Consider the following 19,666-nt stretch of genomic DNA (forward strand, 5'->3'; position numbering starts at 1 on the left):
TTTCACTCTTGATTTTGTTTCTTTGGGTCCTTTCCTTTTTCTTTTTGATCAAACTGGCTAGTGGTTTATCAATTTTGTTAATTCTTTCAAAGAACAAGCTTCTGGTTTCATTGGTCTGTTCTACTGTTTTTGTGTTTTGTTTTTGTTTTTTTTTTTGTTTTGATAGCATTAATTTCTGCTGTAATCTGTATTATTTCCTGTCTTCTGCTGGTTTTGGGTTTTATTTGCTGTTCTTTTTCCAGCTCCTTAAGGCGCAAGGTTAGGTTGTGTATCTGAGATCTTTCTTCCTTCTTTAGGAAGGCCTGGATTGCTATATACTTTCCTCTTATGACCGCCTTTGCTGAGTCCCAGAGGTTTTGGGTTGTGGTATTATCATTTTCATTGACTTCCATGTACTTTTTAATTTCCTCTTTAACATCTTGGTTAGCCCATTCATTCTTTAGTAGGATGTTTTTCAGTCTCCAAGTATTTGTTACCTTTCCAAATTTTTTCTTGTGGTTGATTTCGAGTTTCATAGCGTTGTGGTCTGAAAATGTGCATGGTATGATCTCAATCTTTTGTACTTACTTAGGACTGATTTGTGTCCCAGTATATGGTCTATTCTGGAGAACGTTCCATTTGCACTGAATAAGAATGTATATTCTGCTTTAGGATCTGAATATATCTGTTAAGTCCATTTGGTCCAGTGTGTCATTCGAAGCCATTGTTTCCTTGTAGATTTTTTTATTACATGATCTCTCCATTGTTGTAAGCGGGGTGTTGGAGACTCCTACTATTATGGTATTACTATTGATGAGTTTCTTTATGCTTGTGATTGATTTATATATTTGGGTGCTATCATATTTGGCACATAAATGTTTACAATTGTTGGGTCTTCTTGGTGGATAGACCCCTTTATTATGATATAATGCCCTCTTCATCTCTTGTTACAGTCTTTATTTTAAAGTCTAGATTGTCTGATATAAGTATGGCTACTCCAGCTTTCTTTTGTTGACCATTAGCATGATAGATGGTTCTCCATCCCCTTATTTTCAATCTGAAGGTGTCTTTAGGTCTAAAGTGGGTCTCTTATAAACAGCATATAGATAGATCTTGTTTTCTTATCCATTCTGTTACCCTATGTCTTTTGATTGGAGCATTGAGTCCATTGACATTTAGAGTGAGTAGTGAACGATATGAATTTACTGCCATTATGATGCTTGTCGAGTTGGAGTTTCTGGTGGTGTTTTCTGGTCCTTTCTAATCTTTGTTGCTTTTGGTATTTATATATAGATATAGATATAGATATAGATATAGATATAGATATAGAATTAGATATAGATATAGATAGATTGATAGATAGATATAGATATAGATATAGATATAGATATAGATATAGATATAGATAGATATTTTCATCTTTTCTCCCCTCAGAGAGTCCCCCTTAAAATTTCTTGCAGGGCTGGTTTAGTGGTCACAAACTCCTTTAATTTTTGTTTGTCTGGGAAACTTTTAACTCTCCTTCTATTTTGAATGACAGCCTTGCTGGATAAAGAATTGTTGGCTGCATATTTTTCTGATTCAGCACACTGAATATATCCTGCAACTCCTTTCTGGCCTACCAGGTTTCTGTGGATAGGTCTGCTGCAAACCTGATATGTCTTCCCTTGTATGTTAGGGTCTTTTTTTTCCCTTGCTGCTTTCATGATTCTCTCCTTGCCTGAGTATTTTGTGAATTTGACTATGATATGCCTTGTTGATGGTCGGTTTGGGTTGAATCTAATGGGAGTCCTCTGTGATTCCTGGATTTTGATGTCTGTGTCTTTCCCCAGGTTAGGGAAGATTTCTGCTATGATTTGCTCACATAACCCTTCTACCCCTATTTCTCTCCCTTCATCTTCTGGGTTGTGATTCTGATGTTGTTCCTTTTTAATGAGTCACTGATTTCTCTAATCCTTAAATCGTGCTCTTTTGCCTTCATCTCTCTCTTTTTTTCTGCTTCATTATTCTCTATAAGTTTGTCCTCTATATTGTTAATTCTCTGCTCTGCCTCATTCATCCTTGCCATCACTGCATCCATCCATGATTGTAGCTTGGTTGTAGCATTTTTAATTTCATTCTTGCTATTTTTTATTTCTTTTATCTCTGCAGAAAGGGATTCTAATCCATTTTCAACTCCAGTTAGTATTCTTATTATCATGATTCTAAACTCTGGTTCAGACATCTTGCTTGTATCTGTGTTGGTTAAATCCCTGGCTGTTGTTTCTTCGTGCTCTTTCTTTTGGGGTGAATTCTTTCATTTTGTCATTTTGAAGGGAGAAAAGGAATTAATGAGGTACAAAAATTAAAATTAAATAAATATTAAAATTATAACACACACACACACAAATCAAATAAATGATGCTAGATTCTAGGTGTGTTTTTCTCTGGGTGTTGAAAGTGGTTTGACAGATTAGAGAAAAAAAGGGGGGGGGAAAGGAAAATCATTTGAGAATTTGAAGAAATGAATACACTAAGGTAGACTAAAATGAGATGATGGGAGTAAAATAGAATTTGAAAAAATATACACAAAAGTAAAGAATAAAGTAGAAAAAAAAGAAAAAATTAATAAAAATTGAAAATAAATTTGAACTTTTCTTTTTCTGTGTTCAAGAAAAAGAAATGAAAAAGAGAAAAAAGATTAAAAAAGGAAATCATTTGAAAATTTGAAAAAGTGGATACACTGTAGTAGACTAAAATAAAATGATGGAAGTAAATAGAATTTGACAAAATCTATATAAAAGCAAAAAATATAGCAAAAAATTAAAGAAAAATATTTTTAATAAAAATTGAAAGTAAAAATGAGTTTTTTCTCTTTCTGTATTCAAGAAAAAGAAGTGTAAAAGAGAAAAAAAAAGACAGAATATTGAATAGATGAACCTGCTAACAGATTGAAGTAGGACTGAAATTGCTTCGTTTTCCCTTAGAAGTCAGTCTGTGTAGTTCTTTATAGTCCATAAATTAAGTCAGCGGTGAGACTTGTGTTCTTGAAGAGCGAAGTTGGCCCAGTTGGGCGGGGCTCGGTGTAACAGCTCTGCTCTCCACTAGATGGCGCTGCTAGCCTACTGGGGTGGATTATTGTGGCGCTAGTAAGTGCGTATGTGCATGCGCGATGAAAATGGCGTCACCCAGGTACCCAGTCTGTTCTCCCGGATCAGCAATCGCGTACCCATCCCCGTCTTCAGCTTTCGTCCATTCCCTGCTCTTTCACTCTCCGTGACCAGGCCCCAGGCAGTACATCTCTCCCAAGTTTTGTCTCAAATGCACCTGTTTTCCCCAGCCTCTTACTTCTGAAGGACTGTGGCTTTGACCTGCTCGCCCCTCTGCGGGAGGGTCTCACCGAGCAATGGCTGAATTCTAGCTGCACCCCAGGAATGCTTGCTGGACCCTGCTGCTGCCAGTGCCTCGAGACTATGGCCAGGTGCCAGCCTGCCTCAGAAAAAGTTCGAGAGATAGTGTAGCAGCAGGGATTATGGAAAATCACAACACACATCTGACAGGCTTCATCCCCAAAGACCTTGTTCCAGCACCAGTGAATGTGGCCACTTTCTGGGGTCTGCTGGGACCAGGTGGCTTCAACAGTCTCTACCAAATGTCCTTCCAGCAGTGGACCCGCTTTTCCCCGTGTGGCCCAAGAACCTCCTGGACCCCACTCTGTTCCTGGGGATTCGCCCTTCCCACCAGAGCACCACCAGGTATGGAGCTGAGGAGTTGCAGACTGCGCTCCCCTTGTTCACAGTCTTAATGGAATTTAAACCCTCTCCTTTCTCCTATTTTAGTTTAGCCCCTGCAGCTGTTTCCAATTTTCCACTTTCTCTCCAGCTGCTTTTGGGGAGGGGTGCTTTTCCCGTATTCTCCCCCCACCCCAGTCTCCTTTCCTCTCTCTGCTCACGAAAGTACCTCACTTCCTGCACCTTCTTGCTCCCCAAGTTCAACTCTCTGTGCCGAGTACCTGCTGAATTCTGTGGTTCAGGTTGTGCAGATTGTTGTGTTAATCCTCCAGTCAGTTTTCTAGGTGTGTAGGATCCAAAGTCAGATGCTTAACCAACTGAGCCACCCAGGTGCCCCAACCTTTAATTATTTTCAAAAAGTGTCCCTGTGGAAAAAACCATTTCTACTGGGTAAACTCAGAGTCAGGTCAAATAAAGACATTCTTGTGGGTGGGGTCTTCCTGTTAACCTTTAAACAGGTCAAATAATTACAATTCTCTGAGAACAGGGCTTTGAAGAAGCTCAAATCTCATTTTGCTCCCTCCAACAGCTGCCAAGCTGCAGGTTTTTATTGCAGTTGTGGTGAATTGGTTTTCAAGGCAACCATAAAGCTGGGGTGATGGAAATACCTAAATTAGAATGCCACAAAACTCACTGTGCTACCAAGAGTAAGTCATTTTTCTTGAGTCAACACTCCCTGAATAGCTGTAAGCCTTTGGTTAATTTCCTTTTGGTTAAGTTGATCCAGGTAATTGTTTTTCTTAGTGTTCTTGTTGCTTCTATGAGGAGAGAATTTTGAGAAGTCCTTACTCTATCATTTTTGCTTACATCATTCCTCCTGGTACAGTTTTAATTTGAGCTTTGCTCGTAATAAATGAAGTTAAATATGTTTTCATATGTTTAAAAGCCATTTGCACTTTTTTCTGTGAACTGTCAGCCATGTCTTTTGCCCATTTTTCTATTAATGGTTTTTGGACTTTCTTCTCGATTTTAAGAATGCTTACATATTAGAGAGATTGGCCCTTGGTACATGATACAAATTGTAAATATTTTTTCTCAGTTTGTCATTTGTCTTTTGACTTTGCCTTTGGTGTTTGTCTTATTTTGTCATGCAAAAACTTTGAAAAGTTTTTAAAATTTAGTTAAATTTATCAATCTTTTAAAAAACTGTATCTTAATTTTAAGTTGTAACTAGAAAGGCATTATCCACTTCTGGTTTTTTCATTAAACTATATTTCTTTCTAGTACTTATGATTTCATCTTTTACATTTAGATTGGATCTATTTGAAGTTTACTTGAAGGATATGTATGAAGTATAGGTCCAGTGTGATATTTTCCCAAATGGTTAGCCAGTTGTCTCAAGATCAATTATTAAGCATCCTGTTTTTTCCAGTAATTTAAGACACCACTTTTATCATGTACTGGATTGACATATATACTTGGGTCTACTCCAAGTTTTTTTATTCTGCTCCATTGGTCTTTCAAGCACCAATACAGTATCAGCTTAAATACTGAGTTGAGGATTTCTGTGGCTGAGGAATATTCCATTGTGTATATGTGTATCACATCTTCTTTATCCATTCATCTAGCAGTGGACATTTAGGTTACTTCCATGTCTTAGTTATTGTAAATAATGTTGCAGTAAACAGAGTGGTGCATATATATTTTCAGCTTATAATTTTTGTGGATGCCTGGGTGGCTCAGTTGATTGGGTGTCTGACTTCGGCTCAGATCATGATCTCGCGGTCTATGAGTTTAAGCCCCGTGTCGGGCTCTGTGTTGACAGCTCAGAGCCTGGAGCCTGCTTCAGATTCTGTGTCTCCCTCTCTCTCTATGCCCCTCCCCCACTCTCTCTCTCTCTCTCTCAAAAATAAATTTAAAAAATTTTTAATAAAAAAATTAAATTAAAAAAATTAGAATTTTTGTTTTCTTTGGGTACAACATGAATGGACCTAGAGGGTCCATTTGCTAAGTGAAATAAGTCAGAGAAAGACAAATACCATATGATTTCACTTATATGTGGAATCTAGAAAACAAAACAAATGAACAAACAAGCACATAAACAGAAAAACAGAAACAGACTCAAATACAGAGAACAAACTTGTGGCTGCCAGAGGGGAAGGAGTTGGGGGATAGGTGAAATAGGTGAAGGTGATGAAGCAGTACAAACTTCCAGGTGTAAAATAAATATGTTCAGGGGATGAAAAGTATAGTATAGGGAATATTGTCAATAATGTTGTAATAACTTTGTATGGTGACAGATGGTAACTATATTTACCACGATGAGCATTGAGTAATGTATGGAATTATTGAATCACTGTTGTCATACACTTGAAACTAATATAACATTATATGTCAGCTGTACTCAATAAACAAATATTGAAGACTTCCAGTATGTTTCAATATATGGTAAAGCTAGACTCTATCCCCTGGTACCTTCTTCTTTTCAGGATTTTCCTGCCAAATTTTGCCTCTTTATTTCTCCATAGAAACTTTCTATTTGTCTTTTCAAGTTCCAGAAGAGAAAAAAATTGATGCTTTTGTAGAGATCACATTAAATTCTTTAAGTAACTTGAGCAGGATTGAAATCTTCATGATGTTGTCTTCTTGTCCAGGAATATATATCTCATATTTCACTAGTTAGGTCTACCTTTTTGACATCAGGAATCTTGTAGATTTTGGTGCATAAACGTTTCTTAAATATTAAACATTTCTTACTTAATTTATTTCTGCATGTTTTATCTTTCTGGTGTTGAAAAGCAGTGGCAAGAGTTATTTCTTTGCCTTGTTCCTAGGCAAAGGAAAGTCTTCAGTATTTCCCCATTAAATAAGAAGCTGAACTTCAGGTTGGCACATGTCTATTTTATCAGAACTTGCCCTAACTTTCAACGTATTCTTTTAGCCAGAGGGAGAATTATGTTCCAGAGTTGTGTAAAAGAAAGGTGTTTAAGAGAATTGTAAGTAATTTTAAAGAATTGTAAGTGGCAGGAGGGTAGCTTGCCTATTATGAGAGGCAGGAAATGAAACAGAGACAATTTAAGGACACATGATGAAGATCTCACAAACTGTGCTAGAGAGCTTGAACCTTCCATAGTTGTAAAAACAAAAAATCACTGAGAGATTTTAAGCAGAGGACAGCATGACTGGACTTATGTTTTAGTGAGATTCTTCTGGGGGCAATGGCTAATAAATTCCATTCACAAAGCATTTCAAACACGACTGCAAATAAGACCAGACACCATTCACTGAATAATCCAGGAGGAATAACAAGTTAGGTCCAGAAAACCAAATCATAACCATGTCACTTTTTTTTTAATGACTTAAAAATAATGGAGTCAGTAGATCTACTTAAGACTAAACATGAGAGACTTTTTTCTTTTTCTTTTTTTAAATTTTAAAATGTTTATTCATTTTTTGAAAGAGAGACAGAGCACAAAGGAGCAAGGGACCGAGAAAACGGGAGACACAGAATCCGAATCAGGCTCCAGGCTCTGAGCTGTCGGCACAGAGCCCGATATGGGGCTTGAACTCATGAACTGAGAGATCATGACCTGAGCTAAAGTCAGACACTTAACTGACTGAGTCACCCAGGCACCCCGAAAGACTTTTTTCTATTTATCTATTTCCAAAACCTGGAAGTCCTCCTAGGGAGAGTCAGCTCTGGGTGACCGTGCTGAGTCAGACCTGGTCAGGAAGTGCTGTACCTTAAAGAGACCCCCAGCAACATGGTGGGACCTGGGCGACCCTTACAGCAAGCCCCAGAATCACTTTCATTCGCTGAGGACATGACTCTTTTCTCTCCTTTTCTTTTCCTGAGTGGAGTGCTGGAAATAGTCAAGCACAAAGCACAGCATGGTGGACAAAGAATATGATGTTTGTGTTCATGAAAAATTCAACCCTAATTATACCTCTGGGAGCCAGTGGGAGTTATGAAATAGTGTGCCCGGGATGTTCATCTTGTTAATAGATGCCAACCATGGGGTACTTATTTTCCATGCCATTTATAAAGACTTTGATGGACAGAAAAAAAGCTGCTTGCGTCAGCCCATAAAGTTATAAGATGTAAAGGATATTACAGTAATTCTTCGGGATGATTTTCATTTAGTAGCTGGTCTATGAGAATGCCTTTCCTCCCGTTAGTGCAATATTCCAGCAAATGTAATAGTCAGCTTAGCAGGAACTCTCAAAACTTTACTCACTAACGTTGGCTCAGACACCAGGGATACATTTTGCTGCCATTTAAAAGTAATTATTTTTAATATGTTTGTTAAAGAAATGGTTTAAAAGTTTTATTTCTGACTCTCAGTTTAGGAGTGATAGCGCCTAGATTTCAATCACATGGGTTGACTGATATACAGAAGGTCATGGTGTGACTCCAACATGACAGCCAGCTTTCTGAAAGCAAATGAGCAGTCAGGTAAGGTGAACACAAAAAAAAGGAGAAAGAGAAAACTAGCTAGTCCCTTTGTGGGACAAGGAGTATCAGCAAGTTTCTTTGGTCTGATACCAAGATCTGAATGTCAACTTTAGTGACTTTTACCAATGTTTATGCAGGTTGAACCATATGAAACTCCTGACAGTCTACTGGTTTTGATTGACAAAATCATATTTCATATGATTCAACCTGCTGCTTTTGGGGCAATATCATGTCCACACCCTAAAATTTGGCATAAACTGCAATTGCTTTAACTCTAAAGCCTTAAGCTGCCTGACTGCAGCCTCCTGCCCTCCTAAACCTCTCATGTCCTCATTTCTATAATGAATCCATGCCTGCAGCCGAGACCAGTTTGCAGATCTGCTGGCCCATGGAGCCAAAAGTCCCCTGGGCATCCCAGCAAGGAACTCCCTCAGCGTGATAATTTTTTTTCCTCTTTTGTTTTTCTGTTGTTTTTTTTCTTTTTTTTCTTTTTTAAACCTCACTGAATGTAGTGACTCACCGCCATTGAAGAGAATGAAGGAGAATGTGCCACTTCTGAGACTGAGTCATGGGAAGCACCGCGGCCTCCATCTTGGATGAGAAGCAACAAGGAACATGTAAATGAGAGAAGGCAGAGAGGACTGTGACAAGGAGTCTGCGACTTTGTGAGTATCATAAAGTCAGTGGTGCCCTCCATCATTACCCCTTCAGATGCTCAGGCTGTGCTTTGTGGCCAGTGGAAATTGGCCTTGGTTTTTAGCAGACTTGGTCCTAAGCTGTTTCTCTGTCTACCCTTGCTCCCTTGGCAATTGCACTGGGTTCTCTCGGGGCTTTAGACCCCTTCCACCTGCTGATGATCCCAGTAGTTCTATCTCCTCCTCAGCCCCATCCTCTGAACTTCAGACCCTCACCTCCAGCTTCCACCCAAGTGTCTATCTGCCCATTGATGTTTGAAGGGCACCTCCACCCAAACCCATCATCCCCCCATTTCACTGTAAGAAATGGAAGCTTCAACCTTCCATTTACTTGGTTCAGAATCCTTAGAGGCTCCTTGACCTTTCTCTTCCTCACACCACACTGGGAGATCTCCTTTCACTGCATGAGCCAGTCTGACCCTGTCATCGCTCTCATGGAACTTATGCAGGTCTAAGCCAACTTCATATCTTGCCTAGATTTGGGGAACATTCTCATACAAGCACTCACTGCCTCTACTCTTTCCACCAGAAGGATCCTCTGAAAAGTGTGTCAGACTATATTCCCTCCTTTCTTGAATCCTCTGATGGCCCCACCTCATTCAGATACAGTAGGGAACAAAACCAAGTTCCTCCCCTTGCGGAGATGGCACTCAAGTTGAGACAGACAAAATTTAACAACAACAATCTAACATGTAAGCAGGTGATGAGAACAAATGGCTTCTTTGTTTGAACACTTGAGCTCCCCTAAAGAGACATTTCCAGGAGTAGAAATGTCTTCAGTATCCGGTACAAGTCCTGGCTGGATTCAGACAGTGTTGTATGTTCCTGGGCTCCCTGAAGAATGAGGACAGGCTGCAGTGGGAGAGCCCAAACTTTGGAGTCAGGCAGACACAGCTCCACCCTGGCCCTGCCCCCCAACTACCTGCAAGGTCTACCTATCGAATCCCTTCTCCCATGAAACAGGCTAAAGAGAGTATCTATTTCAGGGTATTTTCCTGAGGATTCAGTAAGATAGTACATAGCACCAAAGATAATGCCTGCTACCAAGTAATCATTCAACAATTGGTAGCTATTATTGCCAGTATTAATGTTAATATTGTCCCCAAGACCCAGATTTTTTTTTTCAATCGGCAAGAGTAGAAATTCCAAACACAAGAAATCACAGCCTTATAAAAATTTGAATGAAAGGAGACTACAGTGGTAGGGTTTTTGAGAACTGCCCCAGGGAAGGAAATTTCTCTGAGTACAGTATCAGTACCATGATGGAGCATCCTACTCATGGCAGGAGGGGAGACACAGGATCAGGGGCCAGAGCCTGATACTCTGTTCTTTTTGTGGCCGCCAGGGCTGTGCTAGGACAGAAGAGGCAGTTTAAGACACTGAAAGATGGACATCAAGACAAAGGGTGGAAGGTGGTGAGGAGATGTAGGACATCTCTAACCTGCTGGTGAGTTAGAGGCCCTGAGCAGCTTGATCAATGTGGGCCTCCCCCTGATGAGATGGAAAGTAAATTTCCAGTACTGTAGTACTCTCTATGGCCTATTATTTGTATCAACCAGCACTGATGTCCAGTCAAAGCTTTGCCATGGTGGGGTGGACAGCAGACTTCTGGAGCATGGAAAGAAGACGACCCTGAACATCAGCCACTGTCTCCCACAAGGGTTGACAGTAGGATTCTGCAGATAGTGCTGAACACAAAGGGGCCTTGGAGAGCATGATGGGACAGAAATCTTGTCTGTGCTCTAAGCTGGTCATCTGAGGGACTCCTTCTTGTAACTCAGCTATTCAAAGGTGGAGATTTTAGCAAATATGTCTGCCCAGCAGGGGTACCTTTTAAAATTTTGCCTCGTGTGCTAATGGGATCCTGCTCACACCCCTGTCCAGGGAGGAAAGGGACAAGGTGGCATGGGAATGCCACAGTCATCACTACCTCTATGTCCCTCATTTAGGAAGGTTGGGGTTAAGCTTCCTTATCCATAAATAGTCAATGGTAAACATATTGAGCTTGAGGAAGTCCGAAAATTGTCCTCCACTCCCAGAAGACATGCTACTCAAATTAAAGTGGAGACTGGGAGAGTATTGTCAGATCTATTTTGGAAAAGGAGGAGGTATCTCCTCCTGCAGCAGATGGGAGGCCTCCATGGCCTCAGGGGCAGGAGCATTACCAGGTTCTGTGCCTGGGCTTCCTATGAGGGCATCTCCATGGCTACTTTTCTAACATCCCTAGAAACAAGGACCAGACTAATGTAGACATCTGCCAGAGGGCAACTGGAATTTTCCACATGGAACCACCACACCCTTGATGGAGAATGCCAGGAAGGGAAGAGTGGGAGAAAGGCTAATAGAAGAGGGGAGATGAAGAGTCAAAGGGTCAGCAGAGAGAACCACCAATTAGCTTGAGTGAACAGCCCAGGACTCCAGCCTTGGGGAGCACACTGGAGAAATGAGGAGCTGGCTTGGATAATGAGAGGCTACAAAGTCACCCCAGAGGGATGAGACAGGGTAAGACATGGCCTAACATGTCAGGAAGAGAGACCAGGAAGGTAAAGAGAGTCTGGTCGGGAAGGGTTGGGCTACACAGGGCTGCAAAGTCTCCGATCTTTATACCTGTTGCTGGCCTTAAGGGGGTGAGCATTGTCAGTTGAGTCCAATAAACATGACCACAAAGGATGCCCCTATGTCTGAGCAGAGGGACAGGGATGTTTCCTGAGCAGAGTGAGAAGTTAGAGCCTATGGAGGGTCTTCAGGGATCACCTTCAAGAATGGGGGGCTGGAGGGGAGGCTAGGTGTCTCAGTCAGTTAAGGATCTAACTCTTGGTTTTGGCTCAGGTCATGATCTCATAGTTTCATGAGTTTGAGCCCTGCATTGGGCTCTGCGCTGGCAGCGTGGCACCTGCTTGGGATTTTCTCTCTCCCTCTCTGTCTCTGTCCCTCCCCCAGTCAGGCTGTTTCTGTCTCTCTCAAAATAAATAAATAAACTTAAACATTAAAAAAAAAAAAGAATGGGGGGCTGGAGAACTCTGTGGGTGGGGGTACCTGCCACCTTCCACAGCGTTCATGCCTACATGCTCCCATTTGTGATGCAATCTGTGATTCTTGAGTATAAGAACAAAAACTGGGGCCCTTGGGTGGCTCAGTTGGTTGAGTGTCCGACTTTGGCTCAGGTCATGATCTCACAGTCCATGAGTTCGAGCCTCGCATTGGGCTTGCTGCTATCAGTGTAGAGCCTGGAGCCTGCTTCAGATCCTCTGTCTTCCCCCCTCTCTGACCCTCCCCCTCTCATTCTCTCTCTCTCTCTCTCTCTCTCTCTCTCTCAAAAATAAATAAAAAAATTTTTTTAAAGAAAACCTTCATGATAGGGGACCCCCAATTTCCTCCTTGCCTTCTAACCTTGCTCCTTTTCCTTTCTTGTTTGCAAGACCTTTCACCTTGCAAACTATGACTAGACCATAAGCCACAAGGCTTGCAAAGAAACTTCTTGGAATATACTATTCTGATGGTGTTAGGATTGCACCTGGGCAAGGGGCACAAAAACAGAAACAGCCTCCAAACCGTGAGTTTCCACTGAAGTCCAACGCTGCTTCCTAAACCCACACTGCACGTCGGCAAAGTCAGCTTCCCCTCTCCTATAAACACCCTGGCCCCGCTTTAATCTGTGGCCACCTGTCCCTCAGGTGTTCTCTGATGTGCATCAGTTGAATAACTCTTTAATCTTTATTCAAGTCACCTAAATAACTTTCTTTTGACAGCTGGTACTCAGACAAATGGTCCTAGAACATTATTTGGGCCATCCGTTCCAAAGCCATCTTCTGGCAAGTGTCCGGTGGTGTTCAGACGGGGCGGGATCAGCCTCTCTTCCCCACGTCACTGGGCTTTGTCTGGCACCACTCTACTGAGCACAGGGCCATGGGGCACAGGCGGAGTGTGAGTGTGTGTGTGGGTCACTGAGAGCAAACCAGATGAGCGCCGGGAAGATGACACCCTGCAGGGAAAGGAGGTGGTGTGGGGGAGGGGCAGGGGAAGAGAAGTTGAGTCTCCTTCAGTGTGTGCAGATCGTGAATTTCATTTCCTGAATTGAGGAATGAAGAATTAGAACTTGCTTTATATTCCATGACTCTACTTGACTTCTCACTCAAGTCCCATTCTGCCGGGCTGTAGGAAAAACAACGTTCGTCCTTTCTGAGACACCTCACCTTCTAGGTGGTCCTGCTTTCCTGGGCCTTGCACAGTGCCAAGGCCCTGGGGTAGGGAAAGCTCTGTGGTCCTTAGTCATCAGGCCTGCGGTTGTCATTCTGATTGCTTCTGGACAGGCAACTCTTGGTGACACCCGTGCCGGAAGCCTATCTTGAATGTATCTCTCTCTGGAGTCTGGCCACCTCCCTGGTGGGGCTGCCAGGAAATAGGGCAGTGCCCCATCCTCCCCCAGGACCAGGGCCTCACTCTTCCTTCTCTTATGCCCAGTGGAGAGCAATCTATTTTCAGTCTGGGGAGAATCCGTCTCCTTTTATGTTTCTTTGACTATGGTTATTCTCAGGAATTCACTTGTAAGTGTAAAGGCAACACCAGCAGGACTTTCAGAGCATGTCTATTTTCTGACTTGCCACATGCCTCGGCTGAATCAGTGTGCACCAAGCTGACTTAAACGAGAAAGAAAAAGGGAAACAGGTGGGGAAAGAGTACATACATTTATGTATCAGTTCGAAATCTTCTGGTTTCTCCCCGCCTCCCATGTCATCTGCTCTAAGCTGAGGCTGGGAGCCTGGGGTTTGGAATGTGTGGGTTGGGGAATGCTCCCTGGAGCTGAGGGTGGGGCCAATCCCTACCAGGGCAGCTTGGCTAGGGATAGGAGAAGGAGGTTCTCCAAACGGAGTATTACCATAAAGGAGGGAATTAGAGCAGCAGGAAATACTCGGCAGTCTTCTGTGACCTTTCCCTATTCCATAATGACTAGATGTTTCTCCTCTGTGTCCCTAGAACACTTTCCTCCACTGGCACAGACCGCAGTCTGGCTTCATTCCTGCCTCCCTCTTCAGACAGAGAGCTCCCAAACTGAGGACCTGTATTTGTTCATCTGGGGACCCTAAGCCCCTGAAAGGTAAAGACTGAGTAAGTAACTCATTGGAATGTTATGGAATCCCTGTCCCTGCTGCAGGTGACTGGCCTGCAATGGGTGACTGAGGCCTGGGTGTGGAAATTGTGGCTGACACTAAACTGTGCCACTCAACAAAATTGGATCAGTGGATTCAAAGCATGGGCCAAAGCAAGCCAGATAAAATGTAATGCTTCAAAACATAAAACCGTGGACTTGAATTGCAAAATTCAGCTGGGATGAAAGTGATTTGATGAAAGAGTAGAGCCTATAAGCAAGATGTAGAGGTTCTAATTACCTTCAAACTCAGTATGAGTCAGTAATGTTACATGACTGGCAAAGAACAAAAATCAGAGTAAAAACAGGTAGTTTGATATAAGGCTACATTAGGAGAAGTATGCCATCTAAAACAAAGGAGGTGATAGCCCTCTTATTTCCCTCACTGCATCCAAGTCAAATCTTTCCTGGGATATAATGTCCAGCCCTGTGCACTATGTCTCCTGGGACACATGACTGAACAGAATACCTTCAAATAAAAGTAATCAGGAGGGTGCTTTCATCTCAAAACCTGATCTTGTCTTGTCTTTAAATGGTACTGTATGTACTCGATATCCCTGTGGGAAAAAAGGAACGTACTGAAAACTAACACACAAATACACAAAATTTAACTCAACACAGAACTGAAAACTATAAACGTCAAGAAGAAAACATTAAGAGAAGATTCTTTGCAATGCTGGGGTTGGTAAAGATTGCTTAAAACATAAACTATAAAAGAAAAATAATGACACATGGACTGCATCAAAATTCACCCAGAATTCTTTGAAACTCACCCAGAAGAAAACAAAAATGCAAGCCACAGACTGGGAGAAAATATGTGCAGTACATGTATAAGACAAAGAACTTGCAGCCAAACATAAAGAACTCTTTAACTCAATAAGAAGACAAAACAATACAGTAAGAAAACATGCAAAAGATTCAAATAGACACTTCACAAAAAAGACATACAAATGGCCAATAAGCCATGCAAAGATGTTCAACATCATGATTCATTAAGAAAATAAAAATCAAAATACCATATACTTAACAGAATGGCTAAAAGTAATGAGTCTGACCCTACTGAGTGTTGGCAAGGCCGTGGAGCAACAGGAACTCTCACACACGGCTGGTGGGGATGTGAAATGATGTAACCGCTTGGAAAATATCATGACAGTTTCCTAAAATGTCAAACATACACCTGCCCTACGAACTAGCCATTCTACAACTATGTATTTACCCAAGAAAAATGAAAATACATGCCCACACAAAGAATTATACACATGATAACAAATCTTTATTTGTAATATCAAAAAAAAAAAAAACCTGGAAGCAACACAAATGTACATCACCAGGTGAATATATAAAAAAATTATATAGGGCACCTGGGTGGCTCAGTCAGTTAAGCGTCTGACTTCGGCTCAGGTCATGATCTCACGGTCCGTGAGTTTGAGCCCTGCATCGGGCTCTGTGCTGACAGCTCAGAGCCTGGAGCCTGTTTCGGATTCTGTGTCTCCCTCCTCTCTCTCTCTCTGCCCCTCCCCTGTTCATGCTCTGTCTCTCTCTGTCTCAAAAATAAATAAACGTTAAAAAAAATTTTTTAAAAACTATGGTATATCCATACTGTGGAATATTACTCAGCAAGAAAAAGGAACAGACTGTGCATGTGTGCAACAACCTGGATAAATCTCAAAATAGTTATGCTAAATGAAAGCTAGACAAATAAAGTACATGCTCTCTGATCCCATTTATATATAATTATAGATACATGCATATATATTTATATTTATATTTATATTTATATTTATATTTATATTTATATTTATATACATTCCAGAAAACGCAAACCTGTCTGAAGTGTCAGTGTAGTTGGTGCTGATGCAAATTGTCATCCTGATTGCAGTGATGTGTACATATGTCAAACTGAACAAATAGCACACTTTAAATATCTGCAATTTTGTGTATTTCAATTATGTCTGTGAAATTGGGGGAGGGATCTTCTCTTGGAAGAACGTGAAGTCACATCAGACGTGGCTGGCACTAGCATTGAAAAATCTAGGATTGTTGAGACAAGAGACTAGTAAAGCGATGCCTGGAAGGCCTGAGGGCTGCCCCCGGTGTTGAAGTGCCCGGGGAGAAAAGGCGAGGGTTCTGGAGAAGGGGTCACTTCTTGCGTGGAAGATCTTGCGGCACGATCTGCTGTATGGTCGCCAAATGCAGGCAGAGAAAATCAGGTGTCAATGCCCATGGGGATCCTGTTCCAGAAGGAACCAACTGGAATTTGCTTTCTGGACTTCGTCTGAAAGTTTCACATTAGTAGCCACCAGACAAGAGTTTTCCCTGCCAAGTTTGTGATTGGGGTGGGTTATAAGTGGACAGGAGTTGGCCAAACCAAATGTTAGGGTCTGACACACGCTGTGGCAGAGCCACTTGACCTTCCCCACATGACACAGCCAGTGTGGCTTCCCTGTGACCCTTTAGCTGAGCATTTGCACTGGCGGTTGCCCGGTTCTGAGCACCACGTCACTGCCTCCTGCTCCTCTGTATCTGAGGAGTGGTTTCAAGACTTAGAACTATAATGTGATCGTTGTTACCACTGCTGATTAATAACATGGGCCGGCATTTGTTTAATACCTGACCGTGGATACGATTGCAAAATTAGACTCCAAACTATTCAATGTCCTATAGGCATTAAAATCATACCTTTTGGGGTGATTCTTCCTTTTGGACAGAAATCACGTGCAACATCGATCTTCTACTGGGTAATGAGGTATCAACTAATTTAAAAAGTATTTCTCGTTGGTGAATTAGTAGAGACATTACTGACGATGCACTTTACATGTATTCATTCTATCTTCAAAACAACCTATGGGATAGGAAGTAGTATTACTCTCATTTTACACAGAAGGAAACTGAGACACTGAGAGATAGAAGAATAATTACCCAAACTCAGGGAATAAGACAAAAAAAAAAAAAATGATGACTTCATCTATCAACATCATACAAAGAGATTTTAGTGACAAGCCTCCTAATGGCCATATAATTATCTGTGGGTGAGGTGGGGTGTAATTTTATTTGACCTACTATGTAGTATTTACTGTGTTACCTAAATGGGGATGTAGGGAGGGCACCAAGGTGGCTCAGTCAGTTGAACATCTGACTTCGGCTCAGGTGATGATCTTGAGGTTTGTGGGTTCAAGCCCAGCATCGGGCTTACTGCTGTCAGCGCAGAACCCACTTCGGATTCTCTGTCTCTCTCTCTCTCCCTCTCTCTCAAAAATAAATAAACCTCAAAAAAAATCCCTTGGAAGTTGTAAATGGAATCAATATGTCAGCTCCCACACTAGAAAGTAGAAGAGATGGGGTGAGGACAACAGCCACGGGTTTTCCAGCAGTAAGAGAAAGGGCCAGAGATGGGTCCCAGTAACTTGTGAATCAAGTCCCCATTCCAACTAACTCATTAAAATATTCATCACTAACATGAAAGTACTTGACCTTGCAAAATGATAACAGTGCCAGACCCCAATTAGATGCAATGGCAATTAGTATTTTTAAAATGGTGTATCCAGAAGACAGGTGCTGCTGATATAAGTGGGTTGTTAACCCATCTGCTGAAGTAAGTGCCACTTTCCTCGTCATCTGGGATGCTAGCACAGTGTTAGGCCAATGGGGAAACATCATTGGTGAAAGCAAAAATATTAGAACCAACCTAAAAGTGTAGGTGAAGTTAAATAAATTATTTGTGGAATTCTCTGTACCCAGTTTTCAAAATGAGGGGTTCCTTGCCATGCTCTGGGAAGGTGTCCATGGTTCTCGTGCCCACACAGCAGCAGCCCTAAGAAAATAATTATTTAAAAAAAATTTTTTTTAACGTTTATTTATTTTTGAGACAGAGACAGAGCATGAACGGGGGAGGGGCAGAGAGAGAGGGAGACACAGAATCGGAAGCAGGCTCCAGGCTCCAAGCCATCAGCCCAGAGCCGGACGCGGGGCTCGAACTCACGGACTGCAAGATCGTGACCTGAGTCGAAGTCGGACGCTTAACCGACTGAGCCACCCAGGCGCCCCAGAAAATAATTATTAAATGAGTAAGTGGGTACATTGTTAAGTGAACAAAAGTAAACAATACATACAACAGAATTCCATTTATTGTTTCAAAAGGGGCTACATGTGTTCAAAGATATTTATTTTTTTTTCTATCTGCATAAACACAGAAAATATCTGGAAGAATATGGTACCCAACTGCTACAGTGGCTACTTCTGAAAAGAGATTGGAAAGACAGAGAGGGGATTTTCCAGTTCAGAAAAGTGAAATCAGGTGCTGGAAGGTAAGTGCTCTAGAATGTATGTGAAATGACAAAAGTGAGATAGAAAACTTCACATCACATACAAACACAGTTTCCTAAGACACCTACCATGTATGTTCACTTCGAAAAAATAAAAATATACAAAAAATTAAAAGCAGTCATCTTTAGATGGTGGGTCACGACTGACTTGTTTTCTTTGATGCTTTTTCTGTATTTTCCAAAATGCCTACAAGAAAGGTTTATTATTTTCACCAATAAACATGTACGCTTTTTAAAGGAAAAGAAAGTGGGGCACCTGACTGGCTCAGATGGTAGAGCATGTGACTCTTGATCCTGGGGTTGTGAGTTCAAGCCCCATGATGGGTGTAGAGATAGATTGCTTTAAAAAGAAAAGAAAAGTAAAGAAGCATACCCACACTGAGTTTTGTTAGTGTGAAGGCATGCATGCTCCTTAGCCCTATAACCCAGGGGAAATTTACTGGGTTCCCTGACCACAGAGCAAGGAAATTTCTCCCCGTGGCAGGTGAGGGAGGTCTTACCCAGCCACTCACAGACTGTGACTGAGGCTCACAGGTGCCCGGATTGAAATGGGACAAACCTGTATAATCGCGCTTTCCAGACGTGCTCACTCCACACCGAGTCATCCATCCACTGGGCGCACAGGCTGGCAGTTCTTGTTCATTCACTGTGAATGTCATCACCTGTCCCCAGGCACAGTGACTTCTGGCTCATCACACTGCTCCCAATAGGTTTAGGGATTAATCACCTTTGAAACGAAATCAGGCAAGTTTGAGATAAATAGACAAACATCACAGAAATTGAGTTCCCTGTGTATGTGTTTCCGAAGGCATGGTGCATATCCCAGAAGACGGTGTATAGGCTAGAAAGCAAGTTCAAGCATCATGACTGATGTCTCCTGACAGCCAGGGAGCCTCTCCAGACAGTAAGCTAAGAGAGCTGTACTTACCAATTTTGTCCTTCACAAGTGAGGAAAACAGAGATATTGTCATAAAAGCTTGGAACGAAAATCAACAGGGTGTAGACCCAGAGCACCCTAATTTGGGTAGATGGGGTCATCCTTCATTGCACTGAGGTCAAGGAATCACTTCCACACAGCTCATCTAGAAATCTTGGGGTAACATGTGTCTATTCCAGTTTAAGTATTGAATTACCAGTGCTGGGACCTCCTCCTATTGACCCAGAACAATTTATGAAAGGGGGAGGGAATCTTGTATTATACCCACGTGTACAAAAATAAATGAGGTAAAATACTCATCTCCCCTTGTGGCTGGTGGAAACTCCCCAAAAGTCATGTTTCAAAATATATCAAGTATGTGATCTTATTTTCTTATTATTTACATTTTTTAATGTTTTATTTATTTGTTTATTTTTTGTTT

General features: G+C 41.7%; 1 long non-coding RNA gene across 2 annotated transcripts; it reads left to right on the top strand.

Annotated features, from left to right (window-relative positions):
- The first annotated feature begins 8,455 nt into the window (after positions 1–8,455).
- Positions 8,456–19,380, top strand: LOC113594089 (uncharacterized). 2 transcript variants are annotated; one of them, XR_008297439.1, is made up of 4 exons: positions 8,456–8,810; positions 10,186–10,287; positions 13,815–13,935; positions 18,177–19,380. It is a non-coding gene; the product is annotated as an uncharacterized LOC113594089 (long non-coding RNA). The 2 variants fall into 2 exon arrangements; XR_003414370.2 differs by lacking the exon at positions 10,186–10,287.
- The last annotated feature ends 286 nt before the right edge of the window (positions 19,381–19,666 follow it).

This window comes from Acinonyx jubatus, chromosome C2, assembly GCF_027475565.1.
Source record: "Acinonyx jubatus isolate Ajub_Pintada_27869175 chromosome C2, VMU_Ajub_asm_v1.0, whole genome shotgun sequence".
Taxonomy (NCBI): Eukaryota; Metazoa; Chordata; class Mammalia; order Carnivora; family Felidae; genus Acinonyx; species Acinonyx jubatus.